At 45.3% G+C, this 10926-nt stretch overlaps 1 protein-coding gene across 6 annotated transcripts in view; it reads right to left on the reverse strand.

Moving 5' to 3' along the window:
• The window catches only part of LOC144112994 (uncharacterized), a 49681-nt gene that overhangs the window by 21750 nt on the left and 17005 nt on the right, over nucleotides 1-10926 (reverse strand). The window contains exon 1 of one of the 6 annotated variants that reach the window (XM_077645845.1): nucleotides 10415-10625. The exons of 4 other annotated variants lie outside the window; for them this stretch is intronic. The gene's annotated coding sequence lies outside the window, so the exon portion shown is untranslated. Of the gene's footprint in view, nucleotides 1-9073; nucleotides 9373-10414; nucleotides 10626-10926 lie in introns of those variants that run through there. One more of the 6 variants, XM_077645846.1, reaches the window with a different exon arrangement.

Here is a 10926-nt window from a genome sequence, read left to right on the forward strand (position 1 = left end):
CTGACTAATTTCAGCATAGAATACCGGCACATTAGCAGAGGAACAACGATTGGTTTCTTCAACGAAATATCCCATGTACCAGACTCCTTCGCCCTCTCCGACCCTTCCGCAGAAAATTCGCCTGACCAAGAGAACTCGCCCACTTTCGACATCAACCCAGCCCTGCCCCGGAACAGACAAGACCAGATCTGCAATCTGCTTCGAAGCCATAGTGAGTGTTTTTCGACATCGCCGAAGGTCAGACAAACGCCAATTGCTAAGCATCGCATTATAACGAACCAACACGTCCGACCTCTCCGTCAAAGCCCGTACCGTGTGTCACCGTGAGAACGACAAGCCATCCGGGACCAAGTCGAAGAAATGCTTCGCGATGACGTCATCCAGCCTTCAAACAGCATGTGGGCGGCACCAGTTGTTCTAGTGAGAAAGACGGCGCACTTCGATTCTGCGTTGATTACCGCCGCTTGAACAACATAATAAAGAAGGACGTCTACCCCCTCCCCGGCATCGACGACACACTGGACCGCCTCTGCAATGCCAAATATTTCTCGTCGATGGACCCCAAGAGCGGCTACTGCAAAATTGAGGTGGACGAAAGAGATCGCGAGAAGACAGCATCTATCATTCCGGATGGGCTGTTTGAATTCAAGGTGATGCCATTTGGTCTCTGTTCCGCACCAGCGACGTTTCAGCGAAGAATGAATACAGTGCTGGCAGGCCTGAAGTGGAAAATTTGTCTGGTATATTTAGACGACGTCGTTGTCTTCGCCTCGAACTTTGAAGAGCACCTCAAAAGACTTCGAACAGGACTAGACGCCATCAAGTCGTCTGGCCTAACCTTGAAAGCAGAGAAGTGCCACTTTGCCTACGAAGAGCTGCTGTTTCTAGGCCACATCGTTAGCCAGGAGGGAGTACACCCGAACCCGCCGAAAACAGCTGCTATTGAACAGTTTCCACCGCCGGCTGATGAGAAAACAGTGCGCAGATTTCTCGGACTGTGCGCATATTACCGACGATTTGTGAAAAACTTCTCGCGCATCGCCGAGCCCCTGACCCAACTGACGAAAGCAGACGTGCCGTTTAAATGGGAAGCGCCGCAAGGAGAAGCCTTCAAGGCTCTTCAGCGTCGTTTACATTTCCTACCATTATTCGCACATTTTGATGAAAACGCCGATACTGATGTTCATACCGACGCAAGCAGCGTGGGCCTAGGGGCCGTTCTCGTTCAAAAAAGCGACGGGCTGGAGAAAGTTATCGCATACGCTAGCCGTTCCCTTTCCAAGGCTAAGGATAACAATTGGACAACTGAGAAGGAGCGCCTTGCCATCATCTGGTCTACGTCAAAATTCCACCCCTACCTGTACGGACGACCGTTCAAGGTGGTCAGCAATCACCAGGCGCTGTGCTGACTTGCCAATTTGAAGGACCCTTCTGGCCGACTCGCTCGATGGAGTCTGCGTCTCCAGGAGTTTGACATCACCGTCGTTTACAAGCCCGGCCGCAAGCACTCTGACGCCGATTGCCTCTCACGAGCCCCTGTAGATACACCACCGCCGGACGACGAAGACGCCTTCCTGGGACCCATCAGCCCCAGCTCTTCTGCTCAGCAGCAACGCTCGGATCCCGATCTAAAAAGCCTCATTGAGTACCTGAAAGGCAAGGTTTCTTCATCCTTCGCTTCATTCAAGCGAGGACTGCCTTCCTTCTGTGTGCAGAATGAGGTCCTTGTGAAGAACTTTGCAGCGAACAAAACAGCCTACCTTATTGTTGTACCTGCTTGTCTTTGCGAAGAAGTTCTACACACTTCACACGACGAGCCGACCGCTGGACATCTCGGGATTACTCGCACCCTCCGAAGCATTCAAGACAAGTATTACTGGCACCGACTGTCTGCCGATGTCGCACATTATGTGAAAACCTGCCGAGATTGTCAGCGACGAAAGACCCCTCCCACACGACCAGCAGGATTTCTGAACCCCATTGAACCTCCCTCAAGGCACTTTCAGCAGATCGGCAAGGACTTGCTTGGCACTTTTCCAACGTCAACATCTGGAAATAAGTGGATCATCATAGCGACCGACTACCTGACCCGCTACACCGAGGCGAAAGCCCTACCGAATGAAACAGCAGCAGAAGTCGCCAAATTTTTCATGGAGTGCATTCTTCTTCGACACGGCGCCCCCGATGTGCTCATCACGGACAGAGGACATCACGGACATCACGGACTAATGCAAGCTATCCTGCGTTACAGCCAAACCAGCCACCGGAGGACAACTGCATACCATCCGCAGAGCAACGGATTGACCGAGCACCTGAACAAAACCACCGCCGATATGCTCGCCATGTATGTCGATGCCGAACACAAAACCTGGGATGTCATCATGCCTTACGTCGTCTTCGCCTACAACACCGCAGTACAGGAGACCACTCAGATGACGCCTTTTAGGCTCATCCATGGCAGGGAGGCCACAACAACGCTAGACGCCATGCTGCCCAACGTTACAGAAGAGAACGTCCACGTTGCCGCCTACTTTCAGCGTGCAGAAGCAGCTCGAAGGCTTGCCCGATTACAGATCAAAGATCAGCAGCGCTCCGACGCCAGACGCTACAACCTACGAAGACGCAATGCGGAATACAAGCCAGGAGACCAAGTCTGGGTTTGGACGAATGGATGTGTAATACACATGCTACTGAGAAGAGATGACTCAACAGCATGCTGTCATCACCTTTGTACGTGTGTGGGTGGAAAGGAGAAAATGTGTGTGCATGTGGGTGTCTGTGTTGATAAGTCTACCGAGGAAAGAGAGAGGACTCATCGGCATGCTGTGATCACTCTTGCGTGTGCATGTGTGTAAAAGCACACGCTCCTTAGCATCAAATTGTATCAGGCAGTAACTTGTAGTGCAGGTGTCGAGGTGGATGTGAAGGACGTGAAGTTGGGAGTGGAGGAGGAGGTGGTGGTGTTGGTGGCCATGCGTGGTCGTATTAATAGTGTCTGTATAGAAGTAAAATTTGTAAGGGAGTGCAAATAGTACTTTTTTCAATTAGAATATGAATAGTGTTACACGTCGTCAATGCGTGCAGTTCTTGAGAGATTCATTGCAGAAAAATACAGTGCAGCTTAATCAAGGGTTGTGTCAATTACTTGAAAATATCTGAAAATCTGAGAGCAAATTCGATTCGTTTAAAATAATTTTGAAATGTACTTTGATTCATTTGACTAATTGAACAGAAATTTATTCCATTTCCAAAAATTTCGAACATTCACACACCCTTAAGAATGGGCCTCATTTTGTGTGTAAGAGTTGGGAATGGTATGTATGGGTGTCTGATCTTCATGTCCTGAAAAGGGAGGCCTGGTTTGGTGTTGCCTTGCGTTACTGTCAATCCCTGGTCGTTTAGACATGTTATGCAATGCTGCGGTGCCAGTGTTGAGGTAGCCAGTACAGTATGTTTTGTCCTTAATTTTGGGGGCTGTAAATGATTTCAAGCTGGCTCTTGCTCGGTTCAGTGTGAATTTGTGTTTCGAGTCATGTCTTTGTTAGTACATGTCCCAGGAATTTGATTTTGTTGACTGAAAACGCACTGCTTTTTGAACCCTGTCCAGATATTGGTCAGGTTCTCGTTGCATGAAATTATGTTGTTCGATGGCCTGTAGTTTTTTTTTTTCAATTTTGGAGCACTTGACTGACCATGTGCTGGTGTACCTCCACTGCACGTGTCCTTTAATTTGTATGCACTGGAATCCATGCCACCAGCTGTTTCCAGAAAAAACATTTCTTGCAAACACTGCGGGGCCAACATTATAGTCCTGTCTCATTTATTGTTTGATCTTTAGAAATATTTCTTCACAGTGTTGTACAACTTTTACTGCATTCTTACTTGGCGCTCCCACAGCTCGAAACTCTTTTTGCCTGGCTACATGAAAATCCTGCCTGAGTTGCTTCTGCTCTTCTAGGAGAGCAAGGAAATCGAGACAAGCTGACTTGCCTCTGTAATGCATTCTAATACATTGGTGCACGACAACAAATCTTAACAACTCTTGAAGCAGTACTATTTTCTGTCACAGTGTGAATCAAGATTATGTTTTAAATTTAACACTTAACACGGGAAAACAGGCCATATTTGGGTGACGTGTGCAAAGTAATTTAACCCATCAGTTTAAATATACTGCTCTTCTGCCACATATTGTAGCCCAGTTATAGAGCTCTCTTTTCAATGACAAAGAAAAACGTGCTTTGCTTAAGAGCGAAAAATATTTTAACAAAAACAAAAGAATTACAGATATGCACAAGAATGTTGCATATATAATGTCAGAAAATAGGCGATTAAGAGCTCTAGAATATGTTTTCTGAGCTCATGTATGCTACACCAGCTTTCTAAATTAACACACATCTTCCTTCCGAACTTTACGATCAGTAAAAAATAATTGCTCTCGCCAAGTCGTTTGGGCCAAAGTCTGTCCCAGTCGCTTCTGGCGAAAACTGGATCCGTCGCTAACCTGTTGCACGGAACAATTCACTACTTATCAGGTACCTTAAGAGAGGCCCACAAAGGAGTGGGTTCCTCGGCAACAGCGAAATAGAAAGTTGCAGAAGCCCACTTGTTAATCGGGGCACGGCGGAGCACTCATCACTGCGCTAATTAAGCCTGACGAATGAACGTCATCTTTTCACACAAATCTCGCAAAGTATAGTCACAATGCTGCAGAATCGGGAGGAAAACCGCCACTGCTGACCAAAAGCCGGTGCGAACTCACTGACAATGGATTTCAGACAGCTCACATTAATCAAATCAAATCAAATCAAAAAATTTATTTTCAACATTGATACAATGTTGATGGCTTCCGTGACAAAGAGCTGTGAGGACAGCTTGACTAGGTCAGGGAACCATTTTGGCAGCAGCGACTTCATATGCACTTCAATAATTCAAATACAAATGAAATGTGCAACAGACTACATACATTGTCCTACTTACTGAGTACAATAGTTAAAATGCAAGTGAATATTGTAATCGAATACACGGACTTCATTCATCAACTTAACTACGCCACAAAAGAACAATGTGCACTACAATCAAACTACGCAACAAACGAATAAAAATTAGTACCATAAAGAGTTTGACATGTGAGATCCTGATGAGAAGGCAAACACACACACACACTCACTCTGTATGCCCAATTTCACAATTACCACTCAAAATCATAAAACAGTCTTAGAAAATTGCCCAGAAACAAACATGCTGCGCAATGCGGTGTGCATTAGGGCAATGGAACCAGAAAATTGCGTTTTAATCTTGTTTAATAGAAATGGTACGTTGTACGTTAATGTTTGCAGAAGATAATTAGTGCGTGGCCGCGGTACAAACCATTCCTCAGACGACCTGGTTCGATATGTGCGAGTTTGCAAAGTAAGAGTACACAGCTCCTTCAGGAACTGCTGGTAAGATACACTAGAGAAGTACAGCAGGTATAGTAGACGGTAATCGTAAATCTGTTGTATACTGACCAACTTGAACTGAGTAATGAGGTCATGAGTGTTGTGAAAGTATGAAACATTAGCGATGCAACGAACAGCTTTCTTTTCGAGCCTATGTAGTATAGTTATGTTTTTTTTAGTAGTCGTGGCCCAAATTAACGTGCAGTAGTTAATGTGGGACCGAAAGACGGAGTGAAAAACTTTGAAGTTTAATGTTAGTTGGAAAAATATCTCGAGATCGACGTATTAAGCCAACAGCGGAAGAGTTTTTTCACCAGTTGCTGTATATGCGCATCCCAAGTCATACGGTGCGATAGTACCACTCCTAAAACCTTGTGCTCTTTGACTATATCGATTGTAGAGCTGCCCAAGCGGAGCTCGCCAATCAAACTTACTGGTTGGTTTTTTGAAGCAAACAGAATGGCTTTTGATTTTTTAGGATTTATTCTTAAATAGTTTTTGCTCGACCAATCAAGCAATTTGCAGAGAGTTTCATTAGCGGTATGCAGTAGGTGAGAACTATTATCTGATGTGAAAAACAAGCTGGTATCATCAGCGTACAAAACAAACTTGACATGCTTATCAATACGAACCACATCGTTAACATAGATATTGAACAAAAACGGTCCCAAAACGCTGCCTTGAGGGACGCCGCATGGTATTTCTTTAAAGGACGACAGACTGCCATCGATAACTACAGATTGCATGCGTGTTGCAAGGTACGACTTTAATAGTGAGTGGGGTACGCCCCGAATGCCATAGTGATACAGTTTATTAAGGAGAACAGTATGGGTGAGGCAGTCGAAAGCTTTGCTATAATCTACAAACACCCCAAGCGTCAGTTTATTCGCATCCATGTTTTTGAGTATCAATTCCTTTTGAATCAAAAGGGCGGACTCGGTAGAGCACCCTTTTCTGAACCCATGCTGACATTCAGAAAGAAGTTTATGCTTGGTAAAAAAGGGGTCGAGATGAGACAGAATAACTTTTTCAAGACCTTTTGAAAACACTGGGAGAACTGACACTGGTCGGTAGTTGGCAGCATCATTTTTGTCGCCGCCTTTATATATAACTGAAACTTTTGCGCGTTTCATGTTTAGTGGAAAAAAACCAGCCTCCAAAGCAAGGTTATAAATGTGTACGAGGGCTGGACAGATGACGTCGAGGACGTATTTGACCGGTCGGACCTGGATATTATCTATGTCAAGGCTTTTACTGTTCTTTAGTGACGTAAATATGTTGTAAACCTCAGCTGTATTAGTTGGCACCATAAAAACAGTGTTCAAGAGGTTGTCGTCAAGGACGCAAGACGTTACAGAAGGAGCAGCATTGTTAGTCATGGCAGTTATGTAGTGGGTGTTGAAATGCTCTGCTAGAGCACCCTCAGTGAGCAGTTGACCTTGGACAGTCATCTGAAACTGATTAGGCGCAGCTGTACGCAGGCCGAGTGCGTCGTTCACAATCTTCCAGATCCGATCAGGACGAGATGTCGAGGCATCCTGAATCAGCTGCTGAAAGTACTGCACTTTGGCTTTCCTTAGTTCTGATGTGATTCGATTGCGTAGTTTCTTGAACTCTGCTAATATGGAAGGCTTACGCGTTTTTAAGAACAGGGCGAAAAGCTTATTTTTATCTTCAATCATTTTTACCTGCTCGATGCCGATCCAAGGTTTTCTTATCGATCGACGCTGCCTAACAGATTTAAGTTTGAAGCATGCCTTGTAATGGGCAGAAAAAATAGTCATAAAAGTGTCGTATGCTTTATCTGCAGTACTTTCTGCAAAAACCTCAGACCAGTCAGTGCTAATAATTTTATTCCTAAAATCATCGATACTGGTGTCATTTATAGATTGAAAAATGAACTTTGAACGAGAAGGTTTGCGACGCACAGCGACGTCTCAATAAGCCATAAAAACAGGACAATGATCACTGAGGCTGCAATTGACGGTTCCGGCTGCGGTTACTGGTGTGTTGCTGTTCGTAATCAATAGGTCCAAAACCGATGAAGTGGTTGATGTGACACGCGTTGGTGTTTTAATGACGTTTTGAAACCCACAGGCTGCAAGTTTGTTGTTCAGTTCAGTAGAAGAGGTATTACCTGCAGTAACATGAATATTAAAATCTCCACCAAGAACTAGCCGCAATCGTTCGAAGGATGCATATTCGAGTAGGTTATCCACAAAGTCCATGAATCTTTTAACATCGCCTGAAGGAGGTCGGTATACGACAGCGAAAAGAGTGCTCTCTTGTTGCAAACAAAGTGCTTCATAATGTTTGGTGATATCGGTAAACTGGGACACCTTCTCACTTGATAAACTGTCAGAAATGTACATGCCAACGCCGCCACCACGCATGTCGGTTCGATTGATAAAAAAATTATTATAACCGGGTAACAAAGGCGCACAGTTGCTCGTTGTGCACCAAGTTTCAGTTAGCATGATAACATTAAATCGGAAAGAAAACTGATCAATGAAAAGAGCAAATTCATCGTGTTTTTTTGCCAGAGAACGGATGTTAAGGTGAATAAAGGATACTGTGCATTTTGCAGATGAGCACAGTTTAGCTGTTCTAGGTTCAACAAACTGCTGGTATAAGACATCAGAAAGACTGAACATTTTATGGTAGCTGCAATTCGCACCGCTTCATTAACAAAACCATTCAGGAGATCTTAGTAAGGTCGTCCACAGACTCAATGTGAACAACATCGCTACCCTCAGTTTTCCGTGCCAATATTTTGCCATTGCGTGTCCACACGAACCGCCATTCACATGCTTTCTTACGTGCAATGGCCGATGACAGCAGCTTTTTTAGGCTTGGACACAAGTGTTCGTTGACGAACACTGGATGGCTGCTTGCAGAGCTATCTGTACCGTCAGCACTGCTGTCAAACAATCCTAGACTTTCATTAGTGATGCGCTTCTTCCTTGATTTTTCTAGAACTTGGTCACGTTTCCGGCGACTTCTGAACTGCACAACAATATTGCTCGCAGTGAACTTTTTTGTTTCTTGATTTTCGCTCAGCTCAACAATGACGCTCTGTCGAGCATTCCGCGCTGACACACGATGGCAGGCCTCAATATCTAAAGGCGAGACAGGTTCGCCGACAGCAGTACCAATTTTACCAACAAGCTCGACAACATCCTCCGCCTCTGTTTGAATTACACCTTTGATCTCAAGGTTGGATTTCCGAGAGTACTGGTCGTTGTGAACAAACATTTTTTCAAGATCTTTTATGCGTTTCTCATTTTCCTCACACTTCTTCCGAAGGCACTCATTTTCCTTCTTAAGCTGTTTATTTTCGGCAAGGACCTCCCCCAAGTCTTTTCTGAATTGCTCAAGATCCTTATTAATATACTCCATACTTTTGACCATTTCTCTCATCTCAGCCCTCTCCTCCCGACTGTCGCTCTGGGCGCCCTTTTCAGATGAATTAGGGCCCTTTCCCATTCTAGACAGGTCCTCCTGATAGAAGAGCTACCACAACAAGAATCTACAAACAATTTCAAAGAAGTCAAATGTAACGGCAATGCAACAACACTTCAGCAGCAGCAACGACGCCCTTACTAAAAAAAAAAAACAGACAGACTGCAACTAACCTGCGTAGTCGACAAGGCAACTGTCAAAGTGGTGCCTTCAGGCGTCGTCGGTGCTGCCAAATGGCGCGTCCAGGGATAGCACAGAGTTTATATAGGCGAGCGGTGACGTCACAGTCCCTCGTGGTACCCAGCAGACGAGGTAGATATCAGGGTTATCGGTGATGACCGTGCAGCGTTGGCCCGTCGGTCCAGATGTGTGCCACACGTGGAGGGGCGTGGAAATACAGAAGTGCTGCGCCAAGAACTTGAAACACACCGGTCTTTTTCCCGCGTTCGGTTTTTAAGTCGCTTCGTTTTCTCTATTATTGCGGTATGAATCAAATGAACAGATGCATGCAGCTCATTTTAGAACGCGGCATAATCAAGCGATTCTGGACAAAACGAGATTTCCCATTCAAGTCGCGAAATGTAACTTGCCATGAAAAAAAAAATGTGCGAAAAAAAAAGTTTCACCATGCGGGATTTGAACCAACGCACCACCAGTTGCATGTCGATTTTCCAAACCGACGAGTTAGAGCACACGGCCACAGAAAAGCGCGGAGTGATACACATTTTTTTTTTCGGAATATTTCCGTAGCCTACACTGCGTTGCACTATTGTTTGAAAGTGAATTAGCATTCTACTTAATAATGAAAAGAGGTGGCCGGCAGATTTAAAGTATACATTTTCAATTAGTCGGCAGGCTGCTACCGTACGCTGATCAAGCACTGAGACGCGCACTTGAAATAGGAGCTCAAAATGTTGCGTCCGATGTCAGCTGCGAGTGTAAAGCCGACGTTGGTTTCGATGATGCGAAAACCGTCAAAGCCGCGTGCATCACGCTCATGCCGAATTCAAGTAAAAGAATTTCTGGCATAAGTCCTGCACAGACAAGCTCATATGCAATCCACTAAGTTGCGTGCAATTTAACCTCACGAAGCAAAACGTTCCCGCCTATTTCACAAAACGATTTGCGGAAGAAGCGCGACCGGCAAGTACCGTCGGCAGCACGCTGAACACGAACGCTCGATTGCGCGCCTTGCACTGTTATTACAGCCCCTGAGTGATGGGCATCGAGCCCGAGACTATGCTGCACGGTGTGTTTGCGTAGGTTGGAGACAGCTCGTGCCCTGCCAACGGCCTAGTATTGTCTCGGAGACTCGGACCCAGCCGCGCTAATGTCAGTCGAAGACACGCGCTCGAGCGTTCGTGTTTATGCGGGCTGCTGTATGGTACCTTCTAGCCCAGGTACCGAACTTGCCGCCATGACATTCAAGTATGCTGAAATTCGAGAAATCAATCATTTTAAACACCCACCACCTTTTTTTTCCGCAAAACTACCAGTAGTCTAGCTGGACTTACCAAAATGATGCTCATTGCGTGGAAGGTTCGTCGGCACTGCAGCGATATGTCGAACAAAGCCATTTTATGGTTCGGTAGCATCGAAAGCAACTAAAGAAAGCATACGACAGGCGCAGCGAAGCACGAAAAGGACAGTAATCAGGAACAATAGCAAGCCAAACATGGCGTAGAACACATTTCATTCAGCGCACTGCAGCTCTGCTGGGCTCGCGACAGTGAAAAAAAAAAAAAAAAACCAAAGCCTACGCAGCGCTACCAGTAAATTTTGGTAGAAACAAAACTTCAATTTTTTTTAATCAATGCCAAAACTACAAGCATAAGGTTTTTGATGTTATTGCCTCTAATCATTTGAAAAAAAAATTACAGTTGAGTTTCGGCAGTGTCATGCTAGTCGCGGAGCGGCTATTCAGAGGAAGATGATCCTCGTTGCGATTGGCCAACTGAAAACAGACGTCACTGCTCTGCGCTACGTCACTCTGTGGGGACTTTTGGGGAGCATTGTGCTTCAACCG

The sequence above is a fragment of the Amblyomma americanum genome, chromosome 1 (assembly GCF_052857255.1).
Source record: "Amblyomma americanum isolate KBUSLIRL-KWMA chromosome 1, ASM5285725v1, whole genome shotgun sequence".
NCBI classification, from domain to species: Eukaryota; Metazoa; Arthropoda; class Arachnida; order Ixodida; family Ixodidae; genus Amblyomma; species Amblyomma americanum.